The following is a 19609-nucleotide window of genomic DNA, read 5'->3' on the forward strand; positions in this document are numbered from 1 at the left end:
GGCCCTCCCCCATCGCCCGGGCAGGCTACGGCCTCGGGCACGGGCGCCCCTCCGCCCCGTTTTCTCCTACAGCACCCCGCACCGGCGCCAGGCCACGCCCCGCTCTCCCGCCCCTCGCAATTGCTTCGGCCGGCCGCTCTTGGCCATGGCCTCGCCTTTCTCTGAACGAGCACGAGCTCATCCGAACTGATAATGGGGATTAGCCCCTGTTCTTTTTGTTGTTTTTGTATTATTAAGAGTTAGCCTAATGACAGGTGCCCCCCCCCACTATTAGATAATTAACTAAACTAAAGTTAATTAAGTTAATAGACACTGACAGGTCGGCCCCACGATCTAATTAGATTAACTAAAACATTTAGCTGTTCAGTCAATGACAGATGGGTCCCACAGGGGCCTTTGACCAGTCAACTGCTGTCTGGGCAGTTGACTGGGCCCTCTGTCAGCCCCACACAGCCGCGGGCTGGGTGTACTTTTGGGTACACTTAGCATTTCTAATCTATTTTCAAAATATTATTAATTTCAGAAAATGGTTTAATCTTTGATAATTCATAGAAAATAAACCGTAACTCGGATGAAAATGTTTTCTACATGAAGGTTGCTTAGAAAAATCTAACGAATCCGAATACGCAGCCCGTTCGTCCGCCACGCATCCCTAGCATAGCAAACTCGCAACTTTCCCCCTCCGGCTCCTCTGCCCGAAAACGCGAAACACCGGGGATTCTTTCCCGGATGTTTCCCCCCTTCACCGGTATCACCTCGTACCGCGTTAGGGCACCTAGCATCACGCTTTGTCATGTTATGCCTTGTGATGCTTTGCTTGCATTATATTTATTGTTTCTTCCCCCTCTTCTCTCGCTAGACACCGAGACCGACCGATGCTACCCAGTACGACTACGGTGTTGACGACCCCTTTCTCTTGCCAGAGCAACCAGGCAAGCCCCCCCCCCTTTGATCACCAGATATCGCCTACTCTTTTCTCTATACTGCTTGCATTAGAGTAGTGTAGCATGTTACTGCTTTCCATTATTCCTATCCTGATGCATAGCCTGTCCTTGCTACTACTGTTCTTACCATTACCTGCTATCCTACTGCTTAGTATAGGATGCTAGTGTTCCATCAGTGGCCCTACACTCTTGTCCGTCTGCCATGCTATACTACTGGGCCGTGATCACTTCGGGAGGTGATCACGGGCATATACAATATACTTTACACTGTTACATTACCTGTGGTACTGTTCGGAGATGGGGGCTGAAGGGGCAGGTGGTTCCACCCAGGTAGTGGTGGGCCTGGGTTCCCGACGGCCCCCGACTGTTACTTTGAGGCGGAGCGACAGGGCAGGTTGAGACCACCTAGGAGAGAGGTGGGCCTGGCCCTGGTCGGCGTTCGCGGATACTTAACACGCTTAACGAGATCTGGGTTTTTGATCTGAGTCTGTCCATTTGGTCTATACGCACTAACCATCTACGCGGGAGTAGTTATGGGTATCCCGACGTCGTGGTATCAGCCGAAGCCTTCGTGACGTCAGCGACTGAGTGGCGCGCGCCGGATTGGACCGTAAGCCTGCTCTTGTATTAAGGGGGCTAGTTCTGCTTCCGGCCGCGTTCGCAACGTGCAGGTGTGCTAAGGGCGATGGGCCTAGACCCCTGGGCGCTTAGGTTTAGACCGGCGTGCTGACCTCTCTGTTGGTCTAGGTGGGGCTGCGACGTGTTGATCTTCCGAGGCCGGGCATGACCCAGAAAAGTGTGTCCGGCCAAATGGGATCGAGCGTGTTGGGTTATCTGGTGCACCCCTGCAGGGAAGTTAATCTATTCGAATAGCCGTGATCTTCGGTAACAGGACGACTTGGAGTTGTACCTTGACCTTATGACAACTAGAACCGGATACTTAATAAAACACACCCTTCCAAGTGCCAGATGCAACCGGTGATCGCTCTCTCACAGGGCGACGAGGGGAGGATCATCGGTTAGGATTATGCTATGCGATGCTACTTGGTGGTCTTCAGTCTATTCTCTTCTACTTGTTGCAAGACGGAGGCTGCCAGAAGCGTAGTCTTCGAAAGGACTAGCTATCCCCCCTTATTCCGGCTTTCTGCAGTTCAGTCCACATATAATATCCTTATTCCAATTGATACCAATGCATACATATGTAGTGTAGCTCCTTGCTTGCGAGTACTTTGGATGAGTACTCACGGTTGCTTTCTCCCTCTTTTCCCCCTATCCCCTCTACCTGGTTGTCGCAACCAGATGTTGGGGCCCAGGAGCCAGACGCCACCTTCGACGACGACTCCTACTACACCGGAGGTGCCTACTACTACGTGCTGCCCGCTGACGACGACCAGGAGTAGTTAGGAGGATCCCAGTCAGGAGGCCTGCGCCTCTTTCGATCTGTATCCCAGTTTGTGCTAGCCTTCTTAAGGCAAACTTGTTTAACTTATGTCTGTACTCAGACATTGTTGCTTCCGCTGACTCGTCTATGATCGAGCTCTTGTATTCGAGCCCTCGAGGCCCCTGGCTTGTAATATAAAGCTTGTATTATTTTAATTTTGTGTCTAGAGTTGTGTTGTGATATCTTCCCGTGAGTTTCTGATCTTGGTCGTACACATTGCGTGTATGATTAGTGTACGGTCAAATCGGGGGCGTCACACAAGGTTACCCATTCTTCCATGTGGAAATTGCAAGACTTATTCTATAAGTTGTTCCTGATGAATCCTTGGTGTATCCAAAGTACGACCTTTGCTTGAAGACTATGTCAATGCTATCTCGAAGCATGTCTATGGTACTCCGATTTTCAACAAGAACATTTAAAGCCCAATGCTAAATGTTTCCTGCTCAATTCTCCAAACACCGTTGTATGGGTAATGCCATGAAATCTCTCTCCCCTTACCTAAAGAGTTTTCTACATTATATCATGTCATGGATATCATGCTCTGCTTATCCTTGGAAAGGATATACCCCTGAAATATGTGTTTAAACACATTTTCCTTTCCATTGTTTTCTTTAACCTTTCTTGCGACCAATATGATCTAAGCAGTAACAATTCCCTGCTTATGTAACCAACTCGTTGCATGATTCTATCAGAAAGACCCTGTTACTTTTGTTGATGACGTTCCGGTAACTACCGATGGACGAGAACTTTGCCTACTAGTCCGCCTCGTTCAACGAGCAGGAAAATGGTTCTCTTCGTCCCTCGCCCTTGGTACCAACGTTGTTGCCGACATAACTGACATGGTACTCTCTAACATGCCTTGCTATCATGACCGTGCAAGATGTCACTGCTCCTATTAAAAAAAACCACATGGTGGGCCCATAACCCACAGTTCCACAGGATCGAAACCTGACTCTCCTGTACACCCCCTGTTCTCAAGGTTGTTCCTCGCACGTGACCTCGTATTAATTCACGAGCCACCTTCCTTGTGACCTATTCTGGTATCAGACGCAATACTTATTCTCGTTGCTCTGAACCCCTTTTCACGCCATGTTTCAGGCATCAAACGATTGCCTGCCCGCTTGAAACTTCTCCTGGTACCTTCTTACTTGCTCTCGATATCTTCTTAAGTTCAATCTGAGAGTTACTTTCCGCAACCTTCCCCGATGTTATCTACCAGATAGTCAACTTGGTAAGGCCCGCCCTTCCCGAGTCTTCCCCCATATCCTTTTCGTAAGTACGATGAAGATCCCGAAGACAGGATGACGACTTCACCATTTTGACCTGAAGCAGGAGTATGAAGGCATCAATATATTGGATTGACCTCTTCGAGAAGAGCAACCAACACCGAGAAGATCCGTTAGAATTTCGTAACCAATCTCTCCCCCTTACTCCCCTCCTAAATCTCGGGACGAGATTTCTTGTAGTGGAGGAGAATTGTGATGCCCGGATAATTAAGCTACAGTGATCCCCCACTAAGGATGCCACGTCACCTCGGTTACTGTTGATGAACTCTAGATAATTCAAAACCGAAACAAATTCAAATTCGAATTAAAGTCAAACAGTAAAAGTTTTCAAATATAAAACCTAAAATCTTCAAAGTGTGGCAAATAATCCCTAGATAATTGTCATGTTGAAAACCACATTTGGTAAAGAGTTTAAATGCCCTTTTGTGAATAAAACAGTGGCTTAAACAATAAATTAAATGCCTTTTATAATTTATAAAATATTAAACTATTTTAGTTTAGTGTGAAACCTTTTGTGGCAGTGGTAAAACTAGTCACACTAATTTAGGTGCTCTTGTTTGTATTTTTGTAAAACAAAACAAATGGAATAAAGATAGAACAATATAGAAAAAATTACTAAAATAATAATACCCCCCTCCCTGACTGGGCCTTGGCCCAGTTGGCCAGGCGGCTGAGCTGCCTGCCGGCCCACCCCCGCACGTTGGCCTACAAGGCCTCCCTTTCCCCCCACCGTAACCCTAATCCCCACTACCCCCATCTCTCCCCTCGCTCCCTTCCTGGCGCCGCCACCACACGCATCACACACACACGCACGCCTCGTGCCTGGGGGAGGGGCGCCCCTGCTCGATCCCCTCCTCCCGCACGGCCGCGCCCGATGCAAGTCGCCGCGCCGCTAAGGCGACCCCCAGCCGGGCTCGGCGCCGCCCCTCAGGGACTCCTCTGCGCCCCTCCTCTCCCTCGCGCGGCGCCTGCCTGACACCGCGACCTCGCCTCGACGCCCACCGCCATCACCGCCCGTCTTCGTCCTCCTCCACGACCGAAGCTCCTACGCCTCGTCGGACGCCATCGTCCTCTTTGTCGTCAGACCTCCCCGAGCCCTCCCCGAGCTCACTCTCGCACACCTGCAGGGCCCAGTGAGCCACCACCCCTCCCCTTCTCCTCTGCCCTCTCGTAGCGCCTCTCCCCATCGCCGCTCACCGTCTGAACGCGCCCCGACTGCGGTCACCCCGCGCTGGCCGCGCCCAGTGTGCGTGCCCGGCCACGCGACCCACGCGCCCGCGCCTCGGCAGCTCCACCCGCCGCAACCGCTCACGTCCCTGATCCGCCGTGGCCGCCCCTCCCGCGCTGGACGTTGCTGCTGCTCTCTAGCGCCTCGCCCGCGCGGCCCCGCTTCGCCCTGCCACCCGCTTCCCCCGTGCGCGCTCGCCATGCTCGGGCCTCGCCCGCGCGCGTGTGGCCATTGCCGACCGCTCGGCTTCCTTGCGCTGCTGCTCTGCTTCTTCTGTTGCCGCTGCGACCAACCGCGCCCCCGCTCACCTCCGTGCGTCCCCGCCGCTGAGCCCACGCTGACCGCTCGCCGGCGCCCCGCTAGTCCCGCCCCTGGCCTGGGCAAGCGGCCTAACGGGTGGGCGCCTGTCGCCCGTAACCGCACCGCTGGTGCCCGCGCCCGCTAAGGCCATGAGCCACTGGACAATGGGGCCCAGCCCCTGGAACGTTTTAAAAATAATAATAATAAAATAATAATAAATAAAAATAAGTAATTAAGTAATTAATTAACTTAATTAATCTTGATGAGATTAACCTAATCACTAATTAAACTAATTAATCTGTTTTAATTAATCTCAGTCAAAGACAGTGGGACCCACGCGTCAGTTGGACCAAGTCAACCGACTGTTGACTGCTGACATCACCCTGTTGTCATGCTGACGTCATAATGGCATTTTCAAATTAAATTAATTCTGTTAATTCTAGAAAATGATTAATCCTTTTTAAAATTAATATAAAATAAACCGTACCTCGGATGAAAATACTTTGTACATGAAAGTTGCTCAGAACAACGAGACGAATTCGGATACGCAGCCCGTTCGTCTGCCACGCGTCCCTAGCATAGTGAACCTGCAACATTTCACCTCCGGTTCATCTGTCCGAAAACGCGGAACCCTGGGGATACTTTCCCGGATGTTTCCCCCCTTCGCCGATATCACCTATCCCTGCGTTAGGTCACCCCTAGCAACGTATTGCCGCGTCTTGCTTTGTGTTACATTTGATTGCTCTGTTATTTATTTTGTTCCCCCTCCGTTACTTCTTTCCGGTAGACTACGAGACTGACGCTGCTGCTGGTACCCCGATCGACTACGGTGTTGACGACCCCTCCTTGTCTGAGCAACCAGGCAAGCCCCCCCTTTGATCACCAGATATCGCCTACTCTTCTCTATACTGCTTGCATTAGAGTAGTGTAGCATGTTACTGCTTCCCGTTAATCCTATCCTGATGCATAGCCTATCCTTGCTACTACTGTTGTTACCTTTACCTGCAATCCTAATGCTTAGTATAGGATGCTAGTTTATCATCAATGGCCCTACATTCTTGTCCGTCTGCTGTGCTATACTATCGGGTCGTGATCACTCGGGAGGTGGTCACGGGTATATACTATTTACTTTATACATGATACATGTGGTGATTAAAGACGGGTCGGCTCGTAGGAGCACCCGCGAGTGGATCTTTGAGGCGGAGCGACAGGACAGGTTCCGACCACCTAGGAGAGAGGTGGGCCTGGCCCTGGTCGGCGTTCGCGGATACTTAACACGCTTAACGAGATCTGGGTATTTGATCTGAGTTTGGTCGTTTGGTCTATACGCACTAACCATCTACGCGGGAGTAGTTATGGGTATCCCGATGTCGTGGTATCAGCCGAAGCCTTCGTGACGTCAGCGACTGAGTGGCGCGCGCCGGATTGGAACGTAAGCCTGCTCTTGTATTAAGGGGGCTAGTTCTGCTTCCAGCCGCGTTCGCAACGTGCAGGTGTGCTAAGGGCGATGGGCCTAGACCCCTGTGCGCTTAGGTTTAGACCGGCGTGCTGACCTCTCTGTTGTGCCTAGGTGGGGCTGCGACGTGTTGATCTTTCACGGCCGGGCATGACCCCGAAAAGTGTGTCCGGCCAAATGGGATCAAGCGTGTTGGGGTATGTGGTGCACCCCTGCAGGGAAGTTAATCTATTCGAATAGCCGTGATCTTCGGTAACAGGACGACTTGGAGTTGTACCTTGACCTTATGACAACTAGAACCGGATACTTAATAAAACACACCCTTCCAAGTGCCAGATACAACCGGTGATCGCTCTCTCACAGGGCGACGAGGGGAGGATCATCGGTTAGGATTATGCTATGCGATGCTACTTGGAGGACTTCAGTCTACTCTCTTCTACATGCTGCAAGACGGAGGCTGCCAGAAGCGTAGTCTTCGACAGGATTAGCTATCCCCCTCTTATTCTGGCTTTCTGTAGTTCAGTCCACCGATATGGCCCTTTACACATTTACCCATGCATATGTAGTGTAGCTCCTTACTTGCGAGTACTTTGGATGAGTACTCACGGTTGCTTTCTCCCTCTTTTCCCCCTATCCCTTCTACCTGGTTGTCGCAACCAGATGTTGGAGCCCAGGAGCCAGACGCCACCTTCGACGACGACTCCTACTACACCGGAGGTGCCTACTACTACGTGATGCCCGCTGACGACGACCAGGAGTAGTTAGGAGGATCCCAGGCAGGAGGCCTGCGCCTCTTTCGATCTGTATCCCAGTTTGTGCTAGCCTTCTTAAGGCAGACTTGTTTAACTTATGTCTGTACTCAGATATTGTTGCTTCCGCTGACTCGTCTATGATCGAGCTCTTGTATTCAAGCCCTCGAGGCCCCTGGCTTGTAATATGATGCTTGTATGACTTATTTTATTTGTAGAATTGTGTTGTGATATCTTCCCGTGAGTCCCTGATCTTAATCGTACACGTTTGCGTGTATGATTAGTGTACAGTCAAATCGGGGGCGTCACAATGGTTTCCTACCTCGTGCACCTATTAATTTGTTGCCTCTTCCATCTTCGGAGATGGTTAATTTTGATGCTAAAGAACGTGCTGAATTGATTTTAAAAATGCATGAGTTAACTAAGGAAAACATTGAGCGTATGAATGCTAAATATAAACTTGTTGGAGATAAGGGTAGAAAACATGTTGTGTTTGCACCTGGAGATCTTGTTTGGTTCTATTTGCGTAAGGATAGATTTCCTAATTCGCACAAATCAAAACTAATGCTACGTGTTGATGGTCATTTTAAGGTGTTAGAGAAAATAAATGATAATGCATATAAACTTGGGTTGTCTGTAGATTTTGGGGTTAGTCCCACTTTTAACATTGCAGATTTAAAGCCTTATTTGGGTGAGGAAGATGAGCTTCCGTCGAGGACGACTTCATTTCAAGAAGGGGAGGATGATGAGGACATCAATACCATTGTTACACCCACAGCCCCTGCTATTATACATATTGAACCAATTACTAGAGCTCGCGCACGCCAATTGAATTACTAGGTACTTTTGTTTCTTGGTAATGATTCTAATATTCATGAGAATATGATGCTGCCTAAATTGGATACGTTTGTTTTGCTTACGAATGAAGGGCCTAGCTTGGACAAGACAAATGAACCTTGGAGAAAGTTTAAGCATGGAGATGATGGCATGCGCAAGGGGAACAAGAACGGAGTTACAAGTGATGATTCCAGGACTTTGAAGCCACCATAATAAATGCATGAATCCTTGGACGAAATATACAATATGCCACTTCATAAAATTTGTCCAGAGGCTATTCTAGGTGCCGCGTCACCTTATTTTTGGGCCAGGCCCATGTAATTTCAAAATACTTGATTATAGGTTATTTTTAGAGTCCGTATGTGTGGGAAAACAAGAGTTAGGATTGGTTTCGGTCCCCTCTTCTAAGGGCCATGAAATTCCCCCCTCTCTCCTCCATATATACAGCCCTTAGGGCATCGTTTAGACTTTGGGTTTTGCTTAGATTAAAGTTCGCCATATCTGCAACTTCGCGTACTTCGTTTGTGTTCAACGACCAGACAAAGGTGTCATAGAACCCCACCTTGATCAATAAAGTTTTTCTCTTATATTCGCAATATCCAGATTGCAATCTTAGTTTCTTGCTTGTTCTCTGTTTGCCTGCAGGAAACAGACCTTCGTGGTCAGGTGATCATGCTCCGTCGTGGTCAATAACCTCTCGGAGTTGGTTTAGCGATTGCTAAGGCGCGACGTCCTCGCACGTTCGTAGTTGGATCGTCAAAGTCGACTTCCTCCAAAATGATAGCCACCATCTCATCGAAAGACGGGACACCTTTGCCTCTATCACAAGATCCACCAGAGGGGGCACCTGGGTGAGCACAACCCACCAGGGTGTGCCCCCCTCTCCTGGCATGCCCAAGTTGGTTGTGTCCACCTGATGGCCCCGTAGACCATGAAACCGACGCTATAAAATCCTATTTTTCTAGAAAAAAAATCAGAGAGAAAGAATTATCGCGACCCACGAGACGGAGCCACCGTCACCTCCTGTTCTTCATCAGGATGCCAGTCTGGAGTCCGTTTGGGGCTCCGGAGAAGGGGATCTTCGTTCTTCGTCATCACCAACCCTTCTCCATCGCCAATTTCATGATGCTCCCCACCAGGAGTAAGTAATTCCTTCTTAGGCTCACTGGTCGGTGAGGAGTTGGATGAGATTAATCATGTAATCGAGTTAGTTTTGTTAGGGCTTGATCCCTAGTATCCACTATGTTCTTAGATTGATGTTGCTATGACTTTGCCATGCTTAATGCTTGCCACTTTGGGCCCGGGTGCCATGATTTCAGATCTGAACCATTTATGTTATCACCATTATATCCATGTTCTACATCCAATCTTGCAAGTTATAGTCACCTACTATGTGTTATGATCCGACAACCCCGGAGTGACAATAGCCGGGACCACTCCCAGTGATGACCGTAGTTTGATGAGTTCATGTATTCATTATGTGTTAATGCTTTGTTCTGGTTCTCTATTAAAAGGATGCCTTAATATCCCTTAGTTTCCAATATGGACCCCGCTGCCATGGGAGGGTAGGACAAAAGATGTCATGCAAGTTCTTTCCATAAGCATGTATGACTATTTACGGAATACATGCCTACATTATATTGACGAACTAGAGCTAGTGCCGTATCGCCCTAGGTTATAACTGTCTCATGATGAATATCATCCAATAAGTCACTGATCCAATGCCTACAAATTTATCTTGTATTGTTCTTACTAAGTTACTACTGCTATCATCACTATTGCACTTGCTACAAAATTACTACTATCACTATTACCGTTACTGCTGCTACTATTATCAAAACTATCATACTGATTTGCTACAGATAATTAATCTCCAGGTGCGGTTGAATTAACAACTCAGCTGCTAATACCTTCAAATATTTTTTGGCTCCCCTTGTGTTGAATCTATAAATTTAGATTGAATACTCTACCCTCGAAAATTGTTGTGATTCCCTATACTTGTGGGTTATCAACGCATCATTATCTTCGACACGAATGTCTTCACGAACTACCAATGTCTTCATACATTTTTAAGGGTCATCTTTGATGGGTAAACCGAATCAATAGGGACTTCTACCTATGTTTCTCATGTGAATCTCACAAACACATTAGTCCCTCAACCACGTTTGTCATCAATACTCCAAAACCAACTAGGGGTGACACTAGAAGCACTTACAACAACACATACATGAAGAAACAAAAAAGAAAAATAAGCAGTTCAAAAAACATGTTGTAAAAAACATAGTAATGCTGAAACGATTGCCAAGAATGACTTGTAACGTAACTAGTTTAGGTACAAACCGGTGGGAAAGTGTTTTCCACACAAGAGAAAAGCATACTTCAAAGTTTTTTTCAAACATTTGATAGGTGACTTATAAGTACTTCTGGTGCACAGTAGCTTCAAGTATATAAAACAAGTAGCTTCAAGTTTGCAATGAACATTATTAAAGGCACACATCGATGGGTGAAAACGATGCACTTTAGTAGCTTTAAGCATTTGCTTTGTAAACATAAGTAACGACACATCTTCCTCTTCTTGGTTGAAACATCTTCTTGAACTCCCTAGAAGGATTCTTCATTGATGTCAGACTTTGCGAGTTTGTAAGTGACAACCTGCCGGAATTGAGGAATAATTTCCTGATACAGATGAAAATGTGAGCAAAAGATTAAGCATATAAAAGTGATAAAAAGACCTAGGGAAAAGAACATAGAACAATAAAAAGAATATACATCGTCAATGTTCTTCATGTTCTTGCCATCCCAGATATCCATGTACATAATAGCATAGAGTGCACAATTGTGGCTGTACCAAGACATTTACATCAAAATCAGAAAAAGAACATGTTATTTCAAAAATGTAAAGTATATTGCTTGTTAAACAGAAAAGTGGACTTAGTACAATGATAGTTCTTTTACTCACAGGTTGTTTTGCTGGGGTAGTTCTCAGGCGAAATGCACTCAAATTTCTCGACATTCTTGTATATGGATCCAGAAGACTTCAAAAGGGTGCCCATGTTGATTGCCTACATTTAAAAGAAGTTGCAGAGTTAAACAAACACAAAACTTTAGTAAAGAAATACAAAAGTTAAATTATGTGGAAAATATAGTCATACGTTCTTAGAAAGTAACATGTGACAGGTACCAGATAAAACATTTGCTCTTATAAGGTGAAGAGTAAGACAAATAAAATAAGAAAACAAACCAGATTTGATGTTAACTTGTTGACTTGATTTTGAGGAACATAACTCCTTGAATTGAAGAAATTAACTGTTTCAAAGAGATTGCTGACGCAGAACAAAGTCCAACGGAAGGAATCAACTCGGGGGAAGTAAAGTTGGATGGCAATTAAAGTAGAAAAATGAGTATAGATGAAAAAGATGCAAAAATGATGGTTTCATGGAATGATAAAAAAATGTGTACTAGATCACGCTTATGTAAGCTCTTCCCCGAGTATAGTTTCTTGAATTCTCTTAGGCAAGACCTAGAATTGAAGTTTTGGGGATCTAGAAGCAATTTCTCCTGCAGAAAAGATGAAACAGATAAAGGCATTAAGAACATAACTTGTAGGAGTGTATTGTGAAACAAAAACATACAAAAATATCAATGAGCATTAGAGAATTACCTTGAAGTAGGAAGTAAAGCAATACTTTGAAGGTTCTTTAGTTTTTGGAGCTGGACTTTCATTATCGTAATTGAAAACTTGGACATAGGCATTGAATATTTCATTATCAACCTTTCCTATTGCCTTCAGAGAATTGTAGAAATTATCATAGTCCACTGGAAAGCCATTGACATCGATAACAGTCGGACTACATGGAAAATAATAGAATAGTTCAAAAACAAAATGCACAAATACGAAGATCATTTGATGTTTAAAGAAAGAGTTGTTCCTGAAATAACTTACTTATCGCCATTATTAAGCTGATGAGCCATACAATGAAGCTATGGGAGAGAGTCATTGAGCACCGCTTAAGAAGAATGACAAGCGTGACCAAAGATCAGTTTGGTGTCATGCCTGGGAGGTCGACCATGGAAGCCATTTTCTTGGTACGACAACTTATGGAGAGATATAGGGAGCAAAAGAAGGACTTGCATATGGTGTTCATTGACTTGGAGAAGGCCTATGATAAGATACCGCGGAATATCATGTGGTGGGCCTTGGAGAAACACAAAGTCCCAGCAAAGTACATTACCCTCATCAAGGACATGTATGATAATGTTGTGACAAGTGTTCGAACAAGTGATGTCGACACTGATGACTTCCCGATTATGATAGGACTGCATCAGGGGTCAGCTTTGAGCCCTTATCTTTTTGCATTGGTGATGGATGAGGTCACAAGGGATATACAAGGAGATATCCCATGGTGTATGCTCTTTGCGGATGATGTGGTGCTAGTTGACGATAGTCAGACGGGGGTAAATAGGAAGTTAGAGTTATGGAGACAAACCTTGGAATCGAAAGGGTTTAGGCTTAGTAGAACTAAAACCGAGTACATGATGTGCGGTTTCAGTACTACTAGGTGTGAGGAGGAGGTTAGCCTTGATGGCCAGGTGTTACCTCAGAAGGACACGTTTCGGTATTTGGGGTCAATGCTGCAGGAGGATGGGGGTATTGATGAAGATGTGAACCATCGAATCAAAGCCGGATGGATGAAGTGGCGCCAAGCTTCTGGCATTCTCTGTGACAAGAGAGTGCCACAAAAGCTAAAAGGCAAGTTCTACAGGACGGCGGTTCGACCCGCAATGTTGTATGGCGCTGAGTGTTGGCCGACTAAAAGGCGACATGTTCAACAGTTAGGTGTGGCGGAGATGCGTATGTTGAGATGGATGTGTGGCCACACGAGGAAGGATCGAGTCCGGAATGATGATATACGAGATAGAGTTGGGGTAGCACCAATTGAAGAGAAGCTTGTCCAACATCGTCTGAGATGGTTTGGGCATATTCAGCGCAGGCCTCCAGAAGCTCCGGTGCATAGTGGACGGCTAAAGCGTGCGGAGAATGTCAAGAGAGGGCGGGGTAGACCGAATTTGACATGGGAGGAGTCCATTAAGAGAGACCTAAAGGATTGGAGTATCACCAAAGAGCTAGCTATGGACAGGGGTGCGTGGAAGCTTGCTATCCATGTGCCAGAGCCATGAGTTGGTTGCGAGATCTTATGGGTTTCACCTCTAGCCTACCCCAACTTGTTTGGGACTAAAGGTTTTGTTGTTGTTGTTGTTGTATTGAAGTATTTGTTTCCAAGGTACTTCTTATAAAATTCCTGAACATGAGGTTCGATAGTTATCTTTGATAGCTTTTCTTCAGAACATAACACTTCAGCTTTCCTTTTCTTTTGATTTCTTTTCTCTATAGTGCTCGGACCAGATATATTCATTGCTGCATCAGATGACTTATTCTCAGGTACTACAATGTCTATACAAAATCAATGAATTGCATATAATAAGCATTGTGTGCAGAAAAACCGTGAAGCATACAAAAAGAATATGGCAGGGCATCCCAAAACTAAACCAGAAATTGCAAGTAAAATTTTCAACGTGATGAAAGAAGACAATGGAGCACCAAGAGAAAGCAAATAGAAGTTACCTTTGGGAACTGAGTTGTCAAGTTGTGGCATCAAAATATCATCAGCATACTCCATGGCGATTTCAATGCCATCACCCATGTTTTCAGTTGCTTGTGAATTCAATTCCTTTGGAATACAACCATCTTCAATTAGATTGTTTTTTAGGGAATTGACAGTGGGAGAGGACTCCCACTGTGATTTTATATATCTATATAAATGGGGTGTTTACATAGACATATAGGGTGCCTAACTCGGTTACCCATCTACTCCCCCTCCCCACAGACCAGGGAGGGGTGAATTACCAGCTCTCCACGGGAGGAGTCAGGTAAGAAAAAGAGATAGAAACTATCAACCTAGAGCAGAACAAAGATTGACAAACAAGCCTCTATGGGCCTCTTTGACTCTATGCTGGAGTTGACCTAGGTCATTTTTGAAGCATGAAAACCAGGACCCAACAGTAGGGTCAACTCCACGGAAGTGTTTGTTGTTCCTTCCTTCCATAGGCTCCATCCGGCAGTGAGAAAAATTTCCATGAAAAATGGGTCACGCCAGGAGTCTCTGTTCAACTTGAGAGCAGTGAGACGGTTACCAAAGGGGGTCCATTGAATACCAAGTTTGGTCCAGCATGTCCTGCTAAAATCACAAGTGAAGATCATATGGTCCACTATTTCTTCGATTGGAAGCCCGCAAAGGAGACAGTCAAAATCATATCCGATGTTAAAGTGCCTCCGCTTCAACATATTACGTGTGTTGAGTCTGTCGTGAAAAAGCAGCCAGCCAAACACCTTCAACTTCATTGTACATTTTGATTTCCACAGGTGTTTGAACATGGGGTCGGTTCGGGCATCTCTAAAGAAATATGAATAGTAGTCCTTAGGTCTGAAAGTGGCCGTGCCCCATATGTAGTGCCAAATATTAGTATTCGATGTGGAAGGGTAGATCTTGGTCAAGGTTAGCTGTATGTCACGTATTTCTTCCAATGCGAGCGGTGACACGGGGAGGTGGAAGGTTTCATGCAGATCGTTGGAGGCCCAGATTGTTACTTGAAGGAGACGGTAGATTGTGAGGACTAGCATTGCTCTGAACTAGGAAAGGAGGATTGGGACAAGCACCAGACATTTCTTTACTTGGGGTCTGATTGAGCACATTAACAACACTTGACTCTAGCTCATTCACTACCTGAACTTGCTCACTGACATAAACTGAGTTCCCAGAAAGAGGAATTTCAGGCACAATGTTGACATGCTGAAAATCTATCTGATTTGCCTCACTATCTACTATAGGATAAACAGGACACAGTGGTTCCAGGAATGCCAATTATGGAGTCTGAATTGGCTCAGAGATGGTACCTGAGATGTCAATAAGAGTGTTAAAATCAAATTGAGTGCTCTCACTTGTTTGACTAAAAAGAAATATAATGATTAAGTGTGTTGTGAAAATGATTACCATTGTTCCCAACTGAATTCGCTTCATTAATACCACAAAAAACCCAATGTTCACAGTTGTAGGTGCTTGGTCAGTTTCCTGTACTTGCTGAGGAACTGACACTTGCTCTAGAACTCGAGTTGGAATTTGAACTTGGATGTCCTTGCTGGTGTGGCTTAAGGTAACATCAGGAGTAGGACTGACTCCTACATGATCTTGGAATAAAGAACATCTAATTGGCTCATTGTTTACCTCAACTGGGCGATTGTTGGTGTTTACTGCTGGTTCACTGAGATTATTCCTGTTGTTTGCTGCTGAAAGAAGAATAATGGGATTTGTGGTTGAAGTGCCAGCAATGTTGACTTGCATGTTTGAATTTGGTTGTAAAGACAACAGAGTTGCTTGCATATATGCAAACATACTCTACACATGTTGTTCATGAAGCTTCTTCCAAATTTGATCATGCTTTGCAACAACTTGAGATATTATGTTCATAGCCTATTAGTTTGACAAACAAAAAAGATACATGTGTATTAGTTCTACTATGAAAATGAGCTGACAAGACTAAAATGTATTAATAAACAAAAGGCAATAAAAAGCATGAAAACATACTTCTGGATTATGGTTCGAAGTAGATGCAACATTTGAGATGTCACTGTAGTTTGGAATGACATTTTCCTCATTATGGTAAGTTTGTGGGGCATTCAGCCACTTTTCCTCAGCCAATACGATTGCACGAGCACTGTAAGGTGTCGTGGAGATGTCTCTCAGCTGAACAAGATAAAAAATATAGTCAACAAAGCTTACTGGGTATTCTTAAACAGATCATGGAACCAAAAGTATAAACAATGAAAAAATGCTCCTTCTTGTTCGAAACTATAACTACAAGTTTTTTCCTCTCTTAAAGAATGCACAAAAGAATAAAAAAAGGATAAAACAAGCTTACTGGTAAGAATCCCAATACAAACGGCTTCTTTGATGATGTGTTCAAGTCCACTATAGATAGATAGTCAAAGTCTTCATTCTGAACATGGGCTATTCTATGGACTGCATAATTGATGTTTCGTTGCTCAGAAGCTTTTGTGAAGTCTACGAAGTCCAGATAAACAATCTAGCAATCATGAGAAAAGATGAACGAGGGAATCAATGACTATAAAAAAGAATGCAGAAGTTAACACTACATTAAAAAATGAAAAGGAGAAAAAAATTAGAAAACTTACAGCGGCTAAAGATAAGCATCCACCAACATAGATTGAAATGTTCAACGGAATTTCAGTTTTGTTGAAGAGATTGGTGCTGAAATTATCAATTTCCTTGTTCAAGTGATCAATGCAAAGCTGATCCAAATCAAAGGTCTTCAGCTTGGTAATGTCATGGAGCCATAAAGAATTTTCCAATTTGCATAATTCCGAGAGGTTGGACAGAAAATAGAAACATGAAGCTCCACATGAAACCTTCCGCGGTCTCGTCATTCTTCATCATAGTGATAATATTATCGACTGGAATGTACTTCTGACCATTATCAAGATACTGAAACCTAAGTTGTAATACTCTAGCCACAACAACTACATCTGTGTTGTCCAGAGGAAAAGGCACAGAACCAGAACGGATACCAAAAACCTGAATTACCATCTCCCTTCTAAGACGAATGATCTTTTGACCCTTTCTGAAAACTCCAGGTCCATTATAGTTTATGTGGTTTGCAACCCATTGCAGAATTGGAATTCAAATCATCAAATGAGGATGAATATTCAGGAGATTATCGAGCTCATATTTGGAAAATACGACTTCTGTTTGTCAGTTAAATCACAAACTGCCTTATGCCACCTAACGGTCGAAAATCTGTGCTTGATAGTACCCTAAGGATATTTGTAAAGTCTAGGCATTTTGACAGTTGAGGGACAACCGTACAATAATAAAAAGTAAGCTGTTGAAACAAAGATTAATTCAAGGAAACAAAAGTAGTACTTAGTATCATTGGTACGTGTATAAGTCACAACAAAGAAAGTATGACAGTTAAAAAACATGTAATACATTAAAAAAACAAGCAAATGAATAACAAGAAAGTATCAAACTAATAAGTACCACATCTTGCAACTTTCATCTTGCACTACTGGGTTAACGTCCTATATCAAAAACTACAGTCACATCACCTAATACCATTTCAATAACGAACACTCGTCTAAAAAAACAAAACTAGCACCAGAACCATACATATGTGAAAAGAGTAGAAACACAAAGGTCATCCATCATGTAATAAAGTATCAAGGTACAAGTACTAGTGCTAAAGTTGTTGCAAAATAACATCAATGCACACATATGAACATGATGAAAAAACATCTAAGTAATTGTTAGTTGTAACCTACAACAAAAATCACCAGACCTAACACTAGTCCATAAAAAATGCTTATTCACTTTTATACAACACATCCACACAAGAATAAGCACCAGAAAAAAAATGAGAGACAATGTAGACAATTTCAGAAGTACTATTATTCTTGTTGGCTGATTTCCAGACCAAAATAATGGCTAATGTTTTTTGAACCATTTAATTCTAAGCTACAGACATTAATTCAACAATGGCTGGAGATGGAGTTTTTTGAATCATTTTATACTTTCCCTAGTCATTCCCTTATAGCATCACTCGCGGGTAAAACGAAAAAAGACACAAGAAAACTAGCTATTATAGTAAGCAGCAGTAGGAACAAATTACCTAAATCTATACAGTTATTTGGTAGATGCTACAGTAAATTATGCAACCAACTTAACACACTTGTCTAAGCAAAGATCGGGCTTCACTTATAATTCATTTACATAGAAGATAACTGCCAACTGATGATAGATGCGTCCACTTGAACAAATAGAAGCTCCAGTACTAGACATCGCACACAACTCCCAGATAAACAAAGAAAAACAGTTCACTTGGTGGGGTGGCGCTGAAACAATAAACTCAGAGAACACCAAAACCAATAAACTATTTGTGCACCCACTTGGTGGGGTGGCGCTGAAACCTTAAACTCAGGTTCATCAAGTTCTGTTCACAAATTTGCATCGCACTGGTTTTGCATGTTGATTGCTATCTTCTGTCCCCTAGTGTCTAGTCCAGCAAACGACTTTATTTTTCTTAATTAACAACTAAACAGAAGAAGATCCACTGACGACACCCAACCACAACAGACACAGAGAACTAGTACTGATCAAACCAACATACGAAAAATTAAGTAATTTTAGTTGGTTAAATATGTTGACAGGTGCTTGCTTCTAAGGAAAATACATCCTAACAAGCCAACTGAACTAGTCCATAATGCTGCTACACATTACAAAAACTAAAAAGAACATGTAAAACAAGCGATAAGAACTTCTCCATTGAGATACACAACCCCCATATCATCATCAACAAAAATAGAAACAAGAATCAGAAAGCAAAGCACACGAACACACAACACCATATCATCATGCCGCATCATACCCTGAAATCTAATCTCTGAAGACAACCCCCTAGTCTAGACTCAGATTCACCAAATCAGAACTGCCCTGTACAAGACCATGTTCATCAAACCCTAGCAAACACAGGAACAGACACTAACGCAATAAATAGCCTCGATCTTGTAGTAACACACAGACAGAAAGGAACAAATCGCGCAGAATTGGGGCCATTACATTCAAGATGATGAACTTGACGAACCCTAGATGACGCGGAGCTTGAAGGAACCCTAAAAGACGCAGGCCTTGACGGGAGCCCTAGACGCCGCCGAGCTTGACGGAACCCAGACAAAGCCGACACCGACGATGGAGACACTAAACACCTGCAAATAAACATCCATTGCGACGACGTCAGCCAGATCAGATTAGCGATGAGGCGGACAAATCAGGGGGAGAGAGAACTGTTGACTGCTTACGAGGGGCGGCGGTGTCCTGCCGGATTAGGAGCCCCGAGGAAGAAGCAAATGAAGAGGGAGGATCGGGCATCCGACAGGAGAAGCAGATGAATAGGAACGAAAGCTTCCTTATCTGGAGCGACGAAAGAGATGCATGAACGAAAAACGAGGACAATGAAAAAAGGCCGGCCCAAATGAAGTCAGGGGTGGTGTGCCGTACCTCGACACTTTGCGAATCACTAACTAATTAAGAAGGAACACTCGTTGCAAAAACCACTCCACTTTTCAGATCGCGACAAGTGACACACATGCAGCATGCCACTTGTCGTAACTGGGAAATTTTTTTTTTCATAGATTCATTTATTTAAAACATTTATCTTTTAAACTGTGCGTTCAAATCTCGAACCTTTTTCACCATTGGATTTTTTGCGTCGAGATCTTCAAAACTAGATTCCATGTTGA

General features: G+C 44.2%; 1 long non-coding RNA gene across 4 annotated transcripts; it reads right to left on the reverse strand.

Annotated features, from left to right (window-relative positions):
- Positions 1 to 10525: 10525 nt before the first annotated feature.
- Positions 10526 to 19356, reverse strand: LOC125513267. Of its 4 annotated transcripts, none has more exons than XR_007285838.1 (11): positions 19169 to 19356; positions 18930 to 19075; positions 16490 to 17196; positions 16216 to 16380; positions 15882 to 16040; positions 15291 to 15767; positions 13865 to 15193; positions 11903 to 12089; positions 11201 to 11799; positions 11011 to 11083; positions 10526 to 10917 (listed from the first exon to the last, which is right to left on the reverse strand). It is a non-coding gene; the product is annotated as an uncharacterized LOC125513267 (long non-coding RNA). The 4 variants fall into 4 exon arrangements; XR_007285837.1 differs by having other exon boundaries at positions 11201 to 11303; positions 11483 to 11799; positions 16490 to 19075; XR_007285836.1 differs by having other exon boundaries at positions 16490 to 19075.
- Between the last annotated feature and the right edge of the window lie 253 nt (positions 19357 to 19609).

This window comes from Triticum urartu, chromosome 6, assembly GCF_003073215.2.
Source record: "Triticum urartu cultivar G1812 chromosome 6, Tu2.1, whole genome shotgun sequence".
In the NCBI taxonomy this organism is placed as follows: Eukaryota; Viridiplantae; Streptophyta; class Magnoliopsida; order Poales; family Poaceae; genus Triticum; species Triticum urartu.